Source organism: Tamandua tetradactyla, chromosome 24 (genome assembly GCF_023851605.1).
Source record: "Tamandua tetradactyla isolate mTamTet1 chromosome 24, mTamTet1.pri, whole genome shotgun sequence".
Lineage (NCBI taxonomy): Eukaryota > Metazoa > Chordata > Mammalia > Pilosa > Myrmecophagidae > Tamandua > Tamandua tetradactyla.
Window position 1 is genome coordinate 6,710,953 of NC_135350.1, and position 18,296 is coordinate 6,729,248.

At 36.2% G+C, this 18,296-nt stretch overlaps 1 protein-coding gene across 1 annotated transcript in view; it reads left to right on the forward strand.

Moving 5' to 3' along the window:
- LOC143668424 (bifunctional heparan sulfate N-deacetylase/N-sulfotransferase 4) overlaps window positions 1-18,296 on the forward strand; it is a 304,009-nt gene that overhangs the window by 73,886 nt on the left and 211,827 nt on the right. The gene's annotated exons all lie outside the window — the stretch shown is intronic.

Here is an 18,296-nt window from a genome sequence, read left to right on the forward strand (position 1 = left end):
GGTATCAGTTTAATGATCAGCCTTCATACTGGTTTGTTAAATCCTGTCTTCTCTGTATACTCCACCGTCAACTTTGATCTTTCCATCCCTCTCTTTAGGGGTGTTTGGACTATGGCCATTCTAACTTTTTCATATTGGAAGGGTCTGTTACTAATGTAGGCTAGTGGGATGCAACTATCTGATGTTCTGGAGAGACTGGGTCTTCTAGGTTTCAGGACTTATCTGGACCAGGGGCCCATCTGGAGGTTGTAAGTTTCTGGAAAGTTACTCTAGCACATGGAAGCTTTGTGGAATCTTATATATTGCCCTAGGTGTCCTTAAGGATTGTCTGGAATGATCCTGGTTGGGGTTTGGCAGGTTATGGTGGGTAGGAATGGATAACTGAAGCTTGTGTAAGAGCAACCTCCAGAGGTCCCTCTCTACTCTATTTGAACTCTCTCTGCCGCTGATACTTTATTAGTTACATTTCTTTTCCCCTATGTTCAGGTATGAATTGTTGATGCCATAGTTCTAGGGCTGGATTCATCCCTGGGAGTCACCTCCCACATCACCAAGGAGACTTTCAACCCTGGATGTCATGTCCCACTTAGGGGGGGAGACAATGATTTCATTTGCAGAGTTGGGCTAAGAGAGAGGGAGGCCACTTCTGAGCAACAAAAGAGGTCCTCCAGAAGTAACTTTTCGGCATACCTATAGGTAGTTTAAGCTTCTTCACTATCTACATAAGCTTCACAAGAATAAGCCTCAAGTTCAAGGGTATGGCTATTGATTTGGGTGTCCCTAAAGTTTGACACAGTATCAGGGGATTTCCTGATGGTAAAGTTTAATAGTTCCATATTTTTTCTCCCCTCCCTCAAGGGACTTTGTCAATACTTTTTGATTATCTGCTTAGTATACTATGGAATATATCCAGGCATTACATTAAGCTATACAGGATTACAGGATCTCTTTCTTATTCTTCCTTTGGTCTCAAAGAGTATATGTGGTTCTAAAATATAGACACTCTCTTCCTTACCCCTGTGTTCTGAATTACTTGATTCCCAACCTGACTGGCTTCATGCTTATCTCTAAATATCAGGTTATTTATATATGTATATATATATACTGAATGGAAAACTGAAACAACCCAACCCAGGCAGGACTACCAATGGCTCTGAAACTTCAGGAATGAAGATTTGGGTCACCCCACCAGGCAAAGAACCACGGCCAGCTGAAGTGCTTGCTGAGGGGAAAGGGAACATGGAATGGGTAGTGAAAGAAGGTAGTGATAAATATGAACTACGACCACATGATCAGTTATAGAAATGAAGACTGTAATGTTGTTTTGTTCCTGTTATACTATTTAAGTTGTAAGATACCAAGTTTAAGTATGACTATTACCCAAGGACTTGCATCCTATTCTGGAGAGATTTAATGTGTTTCCAGTTACATGCAGGACAGTTGAGTATTGTTAGGTGAAAGAAAAATGTGCGTATTGTTTTTTTTTATTTAGAAATTAGGTATAGTTTAAGGTGATATGTATAGCTGCTGAGTTGACAAGGAGTGGCCTGTCATGGTCAGGCTTATGTGTCAACTTGGCCAAGTTGTGGTACCTGTTTGTCTGGGTGGACAAGTGCTGGCCTGTCTGTTGTGATGAGGACATTTCATGGAATTAAATCATGATCATGTCAGCTGCATCCACAGTTGATTCCATTTGTAATCAGCCAAGGGGAGTGTCTTCTGCAATGAGTGATGCTTAATCCAATCACTGGAACCCCTTTAAGGAGGATTCAGAAGAGACAGGCTCTCTTCCTGCTTCAGCTGGTGAACCTCTCCTGTGGAGTTCATACAGACCCTTCATCGGCTTCACAGCCTGCCCTGCAGATTTTGGACTCTGTGTTCCCATGGTCACGTGAGACGCTTTTATAAATTTTATATTTGCAAGTGTTCCCTGTTGATTCTGTTTCTCTAGAGAACCCTATTATATATAACTATTATATATATATAATATATATATATAATATATATAACAGTCTCTCAAAATCCAGAAATAATAATTACCACTCCAAACTAAATGTGTCTGTTATAAAAACTTCCAATCTAGGCCCCTGTTTTCTTGTAAGCATACCATTGCTGTTGTCTTTTTCTGACTTATTTGCCTCACCAAATTGCCCATACATTCATTCACATCTCTGCTTGCCTTACAACTTTGCTCCTTCTTTGTAACAGCACAACATTCCTTCATAAGTATACACCACTGTTCTTCAGCCACCCGCATTCATCAGGCATCATGTATGGGGCCCAAAGTCCACAGTCCATCAACACTCTCAATTTTATATAATTTCATTGTTCCCAAGAAAAAGAAAACCAATAAACATACCTTTGCCAAATAGAATATTTACGTGACTCCACACAGGTATAAAAATCGAATTTATCTACTAGTCCATCAATCCTTTGTAGGTGATCTTTTCAGAAATTGTTTTTTGGTCTGTTTTTCTATTTTTAAAACATATAAGAGACATTTGCATGCCCTTCTTTTCTTCAATAAATAATATTGTACAACTCATACTTTTTTCCCTATATAGATTTTTTTTTTTTGCAAGGGCAGGCAGCAGGAATCAAACCCAGGTCTCCAGCTTGGCAGGCGAGAAGTTTGCCCGCTGAGCTACCATGGCCCACCCTCCCCATACAGAATTTTTATTAACAAAAGAAACTGGGAATCAAACAATTATAGCATAGAAAGTTATACAATGCAGTGTTGGATTTAACTTTTTTAGACAATCTTAATATTTTTTGAATAGATATATTAAGCTATTCATATTTACTGATTTGACTGGTCTGATTAACCACAGTTCTGTCATTCCATTTATATATGTGTGTGTGTGTGTGTGTGTGTGTGTGTGTGTGTGTGTGCGTGCGTGTGATATGCATTGGATATGTGTATATATATATACACACACGCACACACATCTTTTCTATAAATACATTTGCCTATTTTACTTTCTTACTCAACATGGATTCTTTTCCTGTAGTATAGTATTTCCTTAGTCTAGAATTTGTACATATTGGAAGTTTCTGTTCGTCAGTTTTGAAGTTCATATACCCAAAGCTCTCTAGCAACTGTAAACTTTACTATAGTTCCCTTGGCCCAGCTGTGAAGGCAAATGAGGAAAAACCTTTCCTGCTTCAGCAGTTATTCTAACATTGGCTTACCATGCTTTCTGGTGTGTATTGTTTATGAATTTATGTTCTATTCTCAGGTGTTTCAAGCATTTTATTGCATCACTTTGCTTCCTCCTGTATAGATCCTGAAAATGCATGGGTCTTTTACCTGTAGGTAGTTTGATTCTACCCACTTTTTCGTGGACTTTAGGAGAATACTTTTTTCATCTATTTTTGTTAGAGGCAGCCTATGCATTTTTTCCACACCAATTGATCTGTTTATGGGAATTTAGCGAGTTGTTCTGTTGGCACCATCTTCCTAGAATATTTCATACAACTTAATTTTTAAAGGTAAAACAATCACATGATCAGAAAATTAAGTTTAATTAGAGGTTCTTTCAAACTGTTGTAAAATAAATTATCATGTCATTATATAAGTATATAATTTTAATATTAGGGCTGGGATGCCTCAAGAGCTTTTCAATTTGTTGAATGTTAAATTTACTGAACAGGTGTTAACTCCTGTACAAATTCTCAGTCCTAGATTAGCTTCCTTGGCTTTTATCAATAGTGTTGTTATTGCTGCAGACATTCAGAGGGATTTAAACTTCTTTCTCTTTGATAGAGTCCATCGCGCCCTCTTTTGCCTAGAGTTCCCTTTACTCCTATCGTACCCTTTCCCCTCCCTGTTGCTTTTGAAGTTAAAGACAAATAACATTGTAAGGATTTTGCTAGCAAATGATTACAAGGGAACAATTTAAGATAGCAAAATAAATAAATTTGCTATCTTATAAAGTCCAAAAAGTTATGGACTTTACAACATTTATTGCAGCAGTCTCTTTATAATTTTTACTCCCTTGTGAAACAGTTAATGAAAACTGTTTCTGATGTTTCCTGAGAACTTTATTTCTTCTAATTTAAGGCTATGTTACTGACGGAGGCATAATATTGATGACTTATGTGGTTAAATACCTGAACCAGCAAATTATGACTCAGAACTAACACAGACTAGAATTATTAGAATCCTAACTTCGCCCCTTCAGCCTTTCCTGTATATGGGAAGACAGACAGACCAAGTTTTTTTACAAATACTTCCCGAATATATATATGAAATTCCAGATGCTAAGCTATGCCCTGGATATATAGAGAAGAAACTAATTGTTCACAGAGAGCATTCTGGGGAGAAAGGCCATTATATACATTAATTCACATAACAATACAGAAAGAACAAGTAAAAATTGTGCTCCTGGTATTTACATGATATATAGAAAAAACTGCAAATGAAAAACTCTATCATAGTTTGCTGTCAATTTGTGGAGTCAACTTTACCTCCACAAATTAGAAATCATGTGTCCAATACAAAAAGTCAAAAGTCCTTCTAACCTCCTTCTCTCCCCTGGTGTTACGTTTTGCTCATTTACCTTGGTTTGTCTTGCTTTGACTCCACTTCCTTAGGTCACTAGTCTCTATCAGTTTTCACTGTGTTGCAGATTAGACACTCCTTTTCATCATTTAAAAATTTCTCTATAGATCATGAATGGCCACCATCCAAACATAGGAGAAACAGCCTCAGATTACAGCCTCTTTGATCTTAATTAAGTAGTTCTATTTCCCTCTCCATGAAAGCTCCTGTGACTACACACATTCTCTCCCCACCCGTCTTTCTCAATCTCTTAAAAGACAACATAATTCACCAAGTGAAATAATACATAAAAAGTGTTATTTCTGTCTTAGATATTCTCAAGGTTTATTTTTTCATGTTTTAAATTCACTTTGCTTTACATTTTCCCTCTTTCATTTGCTGATATAAGGATATCAATATGAAAATAAATAAAATTGAAGAATTTTATATGATGTTCCCTATATAATACTGATAAAATGCTTAAGAATTTTTTACTATCAAATAATAAATTACATTTAAATATCTTTATATTTTAGATTACCCTAGTCTTTTAAATAAAATATAAAATATCAATCAGATACTATTAAAGAGTGCTTTTATCTTCATTCTCCAAACTTAGAAAAAGATGCACAAACTTGCATTAAAATACCTGGGGTAGAATTCTAGTTTTGATATTTGCTTCTTATTTAATCTTGGTAATTTATTTAATCTCTTTTTGCAAAATCTTCACATATAAAGAGAAAATATTCTTTTTTCATGGGTTTTCTTAAATAACTAAATGATATTAGTTTAAAGCACTTTTTAAATAATACATACCTACTATTAATGCTATTCTTAGAAATATAGACTATTTTGATTATTCATATTACATAGGGAAATATGTACATATATACTTACTATGCTTTAAAATTACAAAATATATATTTTTATGCTGTATTGAGAACTACTATATAAAAACTAAGTTTACAGCTATAAACTATTGCATAAGGTATGTTTTATATTAAAATAATATGAAGGTCTAGAGCAAAACGGTAGTCTCCGTTAAATTTGTTTCAAATAGCTGTCAGAAGAAAAGCTCTATTAAGAAATGATATACAGTAGTCCACTCTATATTCTAACTGGGAAAAGTATCTTTTGAGAAGTGAGGGTTTGAAATAAAGAGCACAATTAACATTCACTTTTTTTACTCATTATTGTGTTAGCTGTTTAAACCACTGTGACTTAACAAACAAGCAGAGAAAGCAGCATTGCTAATCCTTTATTTGAATCTTTGCTTCCAAAGATAACTACTCGAAAGCTTAGAATCCCAATTATCTTGAATATGGGATATAAGATAAATCCAAGTTATGCTCTCGTTATCTTTCTGTATACTTACTGGTAATGACATTTTCTATTGTAAGCAGAATTCTATAATTGACTTTCATAGAATAAATTAGGTTTTTCTTAACATCTTCGGTATGCAGCTGACAAAGGAGGTACTGAACAGGGAGTCAGAAACCAACAAGACACTGTTATCTCCATATGGAACTGAGACATGCCTTTTATTTTAACATTTTTAACATTCACACTCATATGGGGGATAGTCTTACTCCTCAACTATAGTTCAAGTAGGTACATATATGGAATAAAAGTCAACTGATAAAATATTTCATTAAGTGCTCTTAAAAAGAAAAGCATACTATGGTATTTTAAATACCAGGACATGACTCCAAATTTAACAGTGACTACAAATTCTGTTTCCAGAATGGGTTCTTCATTACTCTTTAAACAAATGTCATACATTCTTTCTGTGTCCTTCTCCTATAATTTATGTTTCCTCTTACTCGTATAATTCTCTGCCATACATGGTATTTCCCTTTGATATACAAGCCTTGGAGAAGAGCTCAAATCCTATGACTACAAATATTTTACTCACTGTTCCAAATAACTTTTGTTACAGTTCAGATACTGGTTTTCTGTTCTTCACCTAATTACAAAATGAAATAAAACCTAGTAAAATTTTATTTGTGCTTCTTTTGTATATTCTTATTGTTTAAGCTATACATATCTTATTTCTACTACCAATTTGCAAATCTGTAATGGCATAGCCCCTGCTGCATAATTCGGAAATATTGAATTATAGTAAACAAATGAAAACAATCACAAATAAGTGCAATTACAAATGTAATGGATTATAACTTGCCTATCTGTAACTGAATATCATAGATAATGGGAAAATAAAGGGAAAAATTATAAAAAGTACCAATAATCCCATCACTTGAAGGTCATCATGTTTGTTTGTGTCATTTAACCCAGACGCCAAATTGGAATCAGATATACAAGAGATTTACTGAGTGGCAGGAATAAGAGAAGGTGGCGAGAGCCTTCAGACAGCAATGTACCACTGACAATATGAAGGTGTTTTAATTGTCTCCACAACTAAAACAAATACTATACAATTGGTTGGTTTCAACAAAAAGTATTTTTGGCTCATGATTTTGACCCTATGAGAGGTCATCAGTTGAGTCATCCAGCAAGGCAAGCTTTTCTCACAGAGGACTGTGGCATTCTGGGGCTGAATGTTGGCAACCCTTGGTCCTATGCTTTTCTGTCATGCGGCAATGCATATAGCAGCATCTTCATCCTTCTCTTCTAGCTTCAATTGGTTTCAAGCTTCTGTTTGTTCCCCAGAAGAGTTTTTCTTCCATATCTAATTTCGTTAGTTTACGAGGACTTCAGCCATATTGTATTAAGGCCCATTCTCATTCAGTTTGGACACAACTTAGTTTACAACATCTTTCAAATCCCTATTTATAAATGGGTTCTCACCCACTAGACCAGTGATTGGGATATGAACATCTCTTTTGTGGGGACATGATTCAATCCTCCACAGAAAAAGAGGGAGAGAGATGGTGGATTAGTTTGGAAGAGCCTCAGACTGCAGTACAGTTCTAAAAAAATTTAGGCTAAGCTGATGGAAGCTCCTTGCTCAATGACACCAATGGGACGAGTTGTGCTTTCTGCAGGAATAAGCCAGATTGAGCACTCCTGCCATGCTCAGTAAACAGATGGAAGTAGGCTGGGGAAGGGTGTTTGGTGTGAAGGCAAAGGTGGATTCAGAGGTGCTGCAGCTAGTTTGTCAATCAGTTGTACTCCCTGTAGAAGGAGATTGGAGCAGCACATTTATATGGCTGCCACAGATATCAAAATGTATATTTTTATGTATATGTGTTAGCTGAGAAATTGAATTCCTCCTGAAAAAAGACAAGGAGATAAGTTACATAAATTCAGCATTAGGAAAACCTTGTGTTCATCGAGAATATCATATTACTTAGACATGATTTAATTCTGTAAATAGTTCCAAAATTTACTTGAGATTTTCCAGAGACGTGAGCTCACCATTTAATAATGGTTAGAACCTCCTTATTTATATGCATCCCTGGACCTTCCATCATCACTTCTCTTGATTCTGCTTTCTGGGGTTGAGAAATGATTCTGCATTATTCCATGTCTTCAAATATTGTGCAAAAGCTCCTCAGTGTTTTTGACTAACCAAAAATACGACAAACATTGTCTTCTCCAGGATAACATATGTATTAGTTTGCTAATGGCTGCTGAAATGAAATATACCAAGAAAGAAATGATTTTTAAAAAAGGAATTTATCAATTTGAAAATTCACAGTTCTGAGACCACAAAAATATCCAAACTGAGGCATCTAGAGAAAGAGACCTTAACTCAAGAAAGGCCAATGTCTGTCACATGGGAAGGCACGTGGGTGGTGTCTGATGGTCCTTGTTCCTGGTTCTGCTGCTTCTTTCATTAGATGCCTGTGATTTCCTCTCTAAGTGTCTGTGGAACCTCACTTAGCTCCTTTGAAAGGACTCCAGTAAACTAATCAAAACCTACCTTGATGGAGAGGAGTCACATCTCCATCTAATCAAAAGACCACATACACAATTGGTTGTGTCGCATCTCCATAGAAACAACCCAATCAAAGGATTTCCACCCTACAAGATTGAAGCAGGATTAAAAGAAACATGGCTGCCCCCATAAGATCAGATCTGGAAAAAGGTCATGACTTTTTGGGGGTACATAACAGCTTCAAACAGGTACAACATGAGTAACAAAATGTTTCTTGGGACTTTTCCTCTTTCACTGAGGACAACAGATATAAATTGCTGACATTCTTCAGTGAGACAGATGTTAGATCATGGGTGACCCCTTAGCCCTCTCTAAGTTCTAGCCTATAAAAAGGTAGAAAATAATCATAGGAAACTTATGGAGTGATGACTTATTTGTAGAGAGGGGTGCTAAGACATATTCCCTTCACTCTTGTCTATTTGGAGAGAGGAAGGTGATTTCCACATTTTCCCTACATACTTTAAATCACTGAAGGGCTTCACAGACTCCTAGAGAGCTCTTATGGGATCCAAAAGGGAATAATTTATTGAGAGAACTTGAATGTAGCCCACTGGAGTATAGAGGAGAGAAAGCTGGTGTCTTATTTTCAAAGGGATAAAGTTGGCCAGAGACACCTGTAAGGGGAAAGTGAAGAGAGAGAAGGTATTAGTGGGAGAAGCTTGCACTTCTGGGGGAGTGGGTGACCCAAGCTAGGACAATCTTGCAAAAGTTCTACCTTAAGGGTGAATTCATCACAGCAGTTTATCACCTTCAGTCATGCCAGAACCTGTTCTATTCCCACTCATCTATGTCCAGGCCTTGATGGAACCAGAGAAGCATAGTGTTTAGGGGAGAAGGTATTAAACAACCAGGTGGAAGAATATCAAGAGAGCAGACCATTTCCCCATTTTGCCACTTCCACATTAAATCTGAACTGGGGAGAAAAAAGATATATCAGATTGGGAATCAAAGTATTTTTTTTCATGGAGCTAGACTTATTTTAAGAGCTGAAAATTGGACCATTTTAACACTAGAAAGTAAACAGTTGTTCTGCCACCAACCTGAGCTATCATAAGAGAGTAGGAAAGGGACAACCAGTAAAGTCTAGAAGATGACAATGGAGGAGAAAGAATGAATTAGGCTGGTTATGTTGGCTGTTGTTTAACCATCCCATACAATCTATTATATGAGGATTTCTAGACATTCTTGTAACCCCTATACATATTCCCTAACATTTCTCCATTGAACTGTGAGATTCCAAACTGTATCTACCTACTACTCACCTTATTCAAAGGAGTAAAACACATTTTGTGTCCAACCCCGATAAGATGCTCTTTGTTTCATCTTACACACATCTTTTAAATTTTGAGATCTTTGGAGCATTCCAAAGCAACTAAAGTTTCTGTTCTGTTCTGCTTTATTTTGTTTTGTCTTGTTTGTGTTAAAATTATTGTCATTATTTGTGATTGTATAATCGTAATTATACTTTTGGCCTTCACCATTCATCCTTTTTGAGATGATTTTTCAGTTAGATTCACTAAACATGGAATAACAATAAAATTTCCCTACTTTATATTTTTTCCCCAAAAGTCTAATTTGCCTCCTAAAATTCCTTTCTTTCACTATTTGATATAGATAGTGACATGGTCATTGTGTATTAAGGTTTCTATAAAGATAGCATTACAAATAAACACTTGTTTGTAATCAGAATTAAATTCGAACTTGCAGTTTCCCTTTTGCCTTCTCCTTCTGAGCTACATGATTGTCTAAAAATCCCATTAAGAATTGATAAGATGCTTGAAATTAATAGAATAATGTTTCTGGAAGTTCTTAATACATTTTCATATATTTATTACTTCTGTTTCTCTCTCCATTTATAAGCATTCAAGATTCCTGTTATTTTGAACTCTCCAGTTTATGCATTTTCACAAGAATTTTCCTTCTTCACATACCTTCCCATTGGTTAGCATAAAAAGAATAGCAAAAAAACACATAATAAGGTAATCATATTGAATCACTTGCTTTAAAAGAAAAATGTTATTTTGCTTATTTGCTTGTTTTAGCTCAGCATCCTTTATTCTCTTTCCTGCCTGTTTTTCCACAGAAGTATGCCCTGCTAGCAATTACAAACTTTGCTATTGCATTCTATGCAATCCTCATTGAATTATGAAATAACTTTGATATAGTCTGTAACTTCCCAAATAACACCTTTTCTCTCTAGCTTTCTCTGTGACTAAAATAGGACTGGCCCAGGAGGGAAGCATTTTTTGACACTTTATTGGTGTCCAAATCTTATTCTTCCATGAACATGGATATTTCAAATGCTTCCAGTTCCTGATGTAAGTGCCAAACCAATTAATACATTGAAGTTGATTTCTTCCATTGATATCTAACAACCTCCTATTCTTAGATTGAAAACTTTAAGGTATCTCATGGTCTTCTTCTCCATTCTAATCCCCACTTTCACCCTAGATATCAACTCTAAAAGTCAATTCAAAGTAGAAACTGCCTCTACGCCTCTGTTTCCTCAAAGATGGTACTGGGTCAGCTGCATCAGCGTTGCATAAGAGGATAAGACCCAAGCTGGGCTCAATGAGTCAGTTTCTTTGTAGATGGATTTTAAATGTTCAAATGTTTAGTTCCTTTGGTTTTGGTTATGTTTTGGTTATTTTTGAATGTGATCAAGAACCACTGCTCCAAGCTCTCAGTTCTCTATCTACATCCACTCCAGTAGCTTCAGGTCTGCTCTCCTTCAGCCACCTAAAGCCATCCCCTGAAATCTAGCAATCTCAGAGATGAAGTCCACCATCCTGCCCCTCTAACCACTATTTTCCTATCTAGCTTTCCTTTACATTCACTCCATACATGTCTACGTTTGAAGTGCTTCATAGAGATTTCTCTGTTCACTTTCTACCACAGCGATACAGAAAAATACTGAATAGAATCAATATTAAAATTTGTCTTCTCTGTTTTGATACATGAATAAATAAGCTCTTCTGGGAAAGAGGTGTAAAAGTGGGTGCTAGGTATCTGTCTCCAGCTGGGCCCTTGAAATATATTTGCTTATCCAGTTTTCTAAGTTTCACAGGTCAGTAGACAGATGGGATTGTGCCCCAGGACAGTTCACACCCACAAGTGATGTCGATTTTTATTTATTATTGTTGCTGATATTACTTAAAGCTTTGAGAATGTTGTGATGGATTGAATGTGTTTTGCATGTAAGAAGACCATGTGTTTGGGGGTCCTCAGAGCCAACTCTGGTGCCTCAGTTTAGACATCTTCTTGGTCTTTGTCCTGGTAGTTCTGGACCCACTGTAAACAAAATCTCTTCCATGTGTTGCTTTAGTTAAGGTGCTGGTTGGGCTTTAATCCAGATTCCTGGAATCCATTACAGGCAGAAAAAAACGTCAGACAGAGCACTCACAAGATGCTGCCAAATGCATTGTCATGTGACAGAAAATCAAAGACAAAATCAAGAGTTGCCAGGAGTCAATCCCTGAGCATCATATTCTTCTGTGAGAAAAGACTGCCTTGCTGCCACCTCAGTTTCAGGCTTCTGAAAAACCTGATTGCCATCGTGTAAACCAACTCTTTACATTGTATTTGTTTTAGAAGCCAGGAGAATAAAACAAGCCCTGCCTCCCTCCAAAAAAAGATATGTCCAAGTCCTGTCCCCCAGACCCATGAATATGACCTTATTTGGAAAGAAGGTTTTTGAAGCTTTGATTAATTAAGTTAAAGACAAACTGGATTAGGGACAACCTTAATCCAGTATGACTACTGTCCTAATAAGAGAAGGAAATGTGGATACAGAGACAGACAAATGTAAGGGGAGAATGTCATGTGATGGCAGAGACAGTAATGAAGCTGCAAGCAATGAACCCCAGGAGCTTGCAAAGATAGGAAGAATTCTTCCCAACAAGTCTCATAAAAAGCATGAGCCTGCTGATCTTTGATTCCGTACCTGTAACCTCCAGAAAGATGGAAAAAATGAATGTCTGTTTTTTAAAGCTGCTTATCTTCTATTATTTTAATATGGAAGCCATAGGAAAATAGTACAGAAACATAAATAAAGATTTGCTAGTGGAAGCTCAAATAAAGATGCCCATTTCCCTGTGAGGTGATTGTATGCTGGCTGGGTATCTTGGTGGAAGATTTCACCTTTTGTCAGGTGGCTCTCTCTACACGGTATTCTTTCTCCCCAGAGTTCTGCTAACCCCTCCCTCCTCTTGAACCTTAGGCTTAGAAGCGGCAACGGATCCTTGCTTTAAGCCCTAAACTAGTGTATTAACTTTATTTTTTTATTTGCATTTTTCTTTTTGGCATGGGCAGGCACCAGGAATCAAACCCAGGTCTCTGGCATGGCAGGTGAGAATTCTGCCACTGAGCCACTGTTGCACTGCCCTAATGTATTAACTTTTGTGCTTTCTTTTCGCTGCGTTCACTTTTGTAAACATTTCTTTTATTAAATTTTCTTCCGATTATCCTAATTTTAGTGTGACATGCTTCCTGTGATGATCCTAACTAATACAATGCATAGATTTCACCCAACATTTTTGGATACTACACATCTCTGTAAGAGTTCCAAGTTCTTTATAATTCCTGCCCCTGATAAATATTTTCCAATTCTTCTTTTATTGATATTGATGCTACATCTAATGATACTCCCCAGCAACTTGCTACTTTCAGAATTTCAGATGTTCAACTGTCTTCTTGTTTTCATAGTAGCTACTTATCAGCATTTTTTACTCCTTTTTTATTGTGTCTTCTAAAATATTTTTGTCCTGTCTTCTTATATCTCCTCCTGAAATGTTGTTGTTCTCTGCATTTCCATTTCAGTCCATGGTTATTTTTATTCTACATGTTCATTTATGTGGGACTGATCAATAAATTTTCAGCCACCTTGTGTTAGGCTGAAGTACCCAAATCTCCCAGGCTCTTCCCTGAGATTCAGATTTGAATGCTCAGCCACCTGTCAGACATCACCATCTGGAAGTCCAAGTACAAAGTGTACATATTAAATCCAATTCATATGAATGGTTGTATTTTTTATTATTATTATTTTGTAGCAAGTTCATCCAACCAGGCATTTATGCTAAGAATCCTGAGTCATATCTAATCTTCTCCATCACATCCGACATCTAATCAAGAGCTATGACTGATTATATCTCCTAAATATCTCCTTGAATTTTAATACCCCTGTCCTTCTCTACTGCAAGTGCATTCACCTGAATGATTAAGATAATAATTCCTTCTACTAAAGGTTATTGTGAAAAGTCAGGAGTTGATGTATGTGAAGATCTTATTAACATGTCTGCCAGAAATGCTGAGTGCCCAAAAAGGATTCTATAGCAGAATGTTAAACTTTAAGTTACTAACAAGACACGAGAATATGATAGATATGGAATTACAAAATCAGATCAGGACTAGATCTATGATTATTGAAACTTCTCACTCCCTATAAAACAAACAAGTAAAAAATCAAGAAAGCAATATGAAAAAAGAATCTTCAAAAAAATGTTGCTGTGAAGCCCCACTGTCCTCCCCAAGAGAGGGTAGGGTGATAGTTGCTCCCTTTTTCACGTCTGACATATAGATATTGCACTTCAAGGAAATATTCGGAGACCTGTGTATCTTGATATGCGTCATGTACAACTTCGAGAAAAGTTGAGCTGGGATTTTGCTCCTTCCCAGAAATCCAAATATCATTGCATGGGTTGAAGAACCCCCTTGGTGGAGAACCTAAATGAGAGCAAGGTTTCATCTCCTTTTCCAGATGGCAAGGATGCATAGGTTTTTTACAAGGAGCAGATATGAAACTCAGAGGCAGAAAGAGGATTCAGATGGCTTTAAGTGCTGCCCAAGGGGAACTCATGGGAGATATGCAGACTCCAGTAGAGCGATCCTGTATGAAGTTCACCACCTGTGAAACACTTACTGAAGGGGAGTGGCAAATTAGGGAAACAAAATGCCTCAGCTACCCTAAAAGCAGAAACACAGCCTTGGAAGATCATGGGGTCTACTGCATTTGGAGTCTTCAAAGAACCTTGAAAATATCCCACCAGAGATAAAGTCAGCTTTACCTCCTCCCACATTACCTGTTTTTTTTACCGTCCTTCCTTTAAGCCAAGCAGAGAGCCAAACAACAACTGGTTTTTGAAGAAATAGCAGTTAACAGGGAGAGCAGAAGCTGACCACACCTCCTTCTTTAAAGGCAATTTATAGCTGTAGGAAGAGAAAGAAGAAAAGAGACGTTTACTTGGGAATAAAGAGTGATCTTGGTATGGATGTGATTAATATTTTGGTCTGGATACTTTTAATTACAGTGTGATTAAATCTGTGTGAAAACAGACCTGTCTATTGTCTAAGATTGACGAAAAAAGGTGTAAGACCTGCTCAGTTTCCTTGCCAGGCAGGGTAAAACCTTCGTCACTGTGTACATTTTAAAAGGCTAGGGGAAGACAGAATAAAGCTTGTTTCAGTTATTTCATGAACTGTGCACTTCGACTGGCTGGGTGCATTTGCTGCTGTTGTCATTTATCATTGTTCTTGATGATGATGACGACAAAATGACGCTTACTTAAGCTCCAGTCCTCTCTTAGGAAAATTATAACAACTTCCAAACTCTTTTACCTGACTCTTCTTTGATTCCTGTTAAGTTCATATTCCACAAAACTACCAGAAGAATCCATCTAAAATTCATATGCAATCAAGTCACTGTCATGAACGAAACTTTTCCTATTAGCTCCTATACCTTACAAATCCCTCCACAATGCTGCCTTCACTCATCTCTCTAATGGTGCAGAAAACATTTAAAATGAAAATTCAAATCAAGGAAACTAAAATACCATTGAGAAGCCCAACAGGTCAAAGAACATCTGTATCTCTATATGACTTGCCAAAGCAAGATACTAAATTAGACAGATGGCCTAAATCATTATCACCGTAGCTTTCTTCTTTAAATCATGACTTAAGTGAAAATTAAATGATATATTTTTCTTCCAAAAAACGAGATAATGAGAAAATATATGTGCTTCTGTGTGTGCATATGGGTGTTTGGGGGAGCAAATGTGCAGAAACCGTAGTTCAAATGCATTGTACCAAAGCATTAACATTCTCAATTGTCATACTTCCGTAGATAGTAACAACCATGTTTATATCTCAACACACCTGTCTATGAGAGCCCAACACTGACCCAGGCCAACACGGTTCAATGCAATCAATTACGCAAAGTGTTTGTTATGCTATAGGAAGTGATCTGCAGGTCAACTTTCTGCAATCAAATGGAAGATTGGTTAACCAAAAGAACTGAGAGGAAAATGGGGCTTTATTATTCTAGAACTATAGCATGGAATATGTGAAGGGGACGCACTCTAAAGAGCCATCAATTGCCTAAATCAAAAATCATAAATATTAATTTTTTAGACTGCAGGACTGGTTCAATGTCAATGGTGAATATTAGTTTGCTAATCTAATTAACACTTTCATAGGAAGGAACAAGACTCATAGACGTCATTTTTAAAAGTGTTTCAGTATATAAAATATTTTAATAGAATTTGTACAGTTATCAATAATAAAGTCATATCGAATAAGTATATAACTTGGATAAAGGTGTGTTTCTGTTCTAACTTTCAGGACTAGTACATTTGAAAGTAAACAAACTTAAATTCGAGCATCACTCAATTATATCTCTACGTGCTAAAGACTATTTCATCTAAGGTGATAAATAAATACCACAGGATATGGTACCACAGCAATGTAATGCCCACTATTCATTGATGGAGAGCTATTGGGATTTTTGTGGAATAATTCTCTTTCAATTGCGCGTATTATGAAGAAACAATGACAGAGATTGCAACTTACTAATGTGTATCCCTAAGATTAAATTCCGTTATGGTCTCTCAATAATATTCCTCAACTTTCCATTTGTTTTTGAGTTTATGTTTTGCTTCTATATGCTCACAAGGAAAGCATTATCATAAAGTTGTATAACGTCACCTCATCCAAATCAGGCATTTTCTAGGGAAGGTGCAGAGCTAGCAAACAGGATCAAATTGTTCAATCAGAGTAACATGAATAAAACAACACAGTATCACATTTTACTAAATAGTTTCAAGGATGCAGGCAATCAAGATGTTCGGATGAAGCAGAATTCTGAGACACTGAGGGCGTCTCCCCAGGTCTCTTTTCCTTGTGAGATGTGCTCTTCTGGCCCAACGTAGAAGAGTTTTCTAAGGGGGGTTCGTGTGCTCTCCTACAAGTGGGAGAGTTAAAATTATGACACATGTCCATTTTATCACTTGAGAATTTCATAGTCTCATAGATGCTGGGTTCTGTTTACCATAAGTAACCTTCAGCCAGTGCATCCCGCTAAGGACATTTCCAAGATAAGGTCTCTTCCTCCTAGAAAGTATAATCAGTCTGTTTACCCAAAGATCCAATTGACAAGGAGATGAGGTGAAAAAGTTTTCATCTGCCTTTTTTCTTTCCTCTGGAGATATCACCTTGATACAGGCCAACTGCTCTGATTCTTTTATTCTAGTTAATATGCTCTATAAGATTCTTCACATAAATTCTTTGCTTATTGGAATTCACATTAGATGGGATTTTTGAATAATTTATTTCCCTGATTTGCTTCCCTAAATGTTTGAAAACATGTTTTTAGACAGAGTTATATGAAAGATAAGTATTATATGGGTGAGGAATCTCTCCTTAGTCCAAGTTGTTTAACAACCACATTAGTAATAATGTAGAATCTAAGAGAAATGGTGAATTCCATTTGAAGTTACGTGAAAGAATGGTAAGTGGGAATGATGATTTGGCTGATGAAATGAATATTTAGACTAAAAACAAAGGAAATGGTTTTGAAGAGAGGGCTAAAAAGAAAAAGTGTTCTCCTTTTCTATTTTTTGTTCTTTTAATTATTATTACCTACAAAAGCATAAGCATTTAACAGTTGTGTTCTCACAAAGAAAATACATTTTGCAAACAGTAGGAAAGAGGCGCTTTCAAAGATCAAAGTTTTCACATTCTAGTAGCTTAATTTTTATTGTATAGATAAATATATTTTTAATTTGCATGGACAATAAACCTAATAATTTTACAAAAGCCTTATTATCTTAGATTCACAACTATTTGATAAATATGCCGAATTTTACAACCTTAAAAAAAACATACATTTTTTCATATATGCTGCTTAATTTTGACTCCCGTTGGTTGTGCTTAAAAGAAACTGAATGGCTTTTCGAAACAAAATTCTGCCCAAGGTACTAAATGCTAGTGGAAAATTGACATTCCCTCTTGCAATCACTAACAAATTATGTATTTGAATATAATGATTATGGAAACACATTTTGTGCAATTTTGATTGAGTTCCTTCATTTTACTCCATTTGTGAACAAGTAATTTAAAGTCAAAAGGATGCAGCTGAGATTGCTAGCAAACAAACAAACAACATTACCAACTTAAAAAGATATTGTTAAATGTTTTAATGGAATCAACCCCTTTATTATTTGTATGGGAAAGGGGTTTCATAAATTAAACTAAAATGAAGATCTTTTCATATTGTACTGAGTATTTTAATTCTGCACTCTGCTAAGAAAACTTTCTGCCTCATACAACGCTAGCTAATGTGGCAAAATTTCTATTGTACATGCACATATGGAATTTTGCTATTTGGGAAAAAGGCAAAGAATATCTATTATAGAGCTTTTTTGAGGGGAGATGAGTTTGGTGGATGAAATAAGGAGTGGGAAATGTAAATATTGAATAAAAATTTCCATGTTGTGTAACTGAGTTCTATAGGATCTAAAACTGGAAGTAAGTAAACAAACAGCAACAAAAAACACTTAGAATCTGCATTTGTTTCTTCTG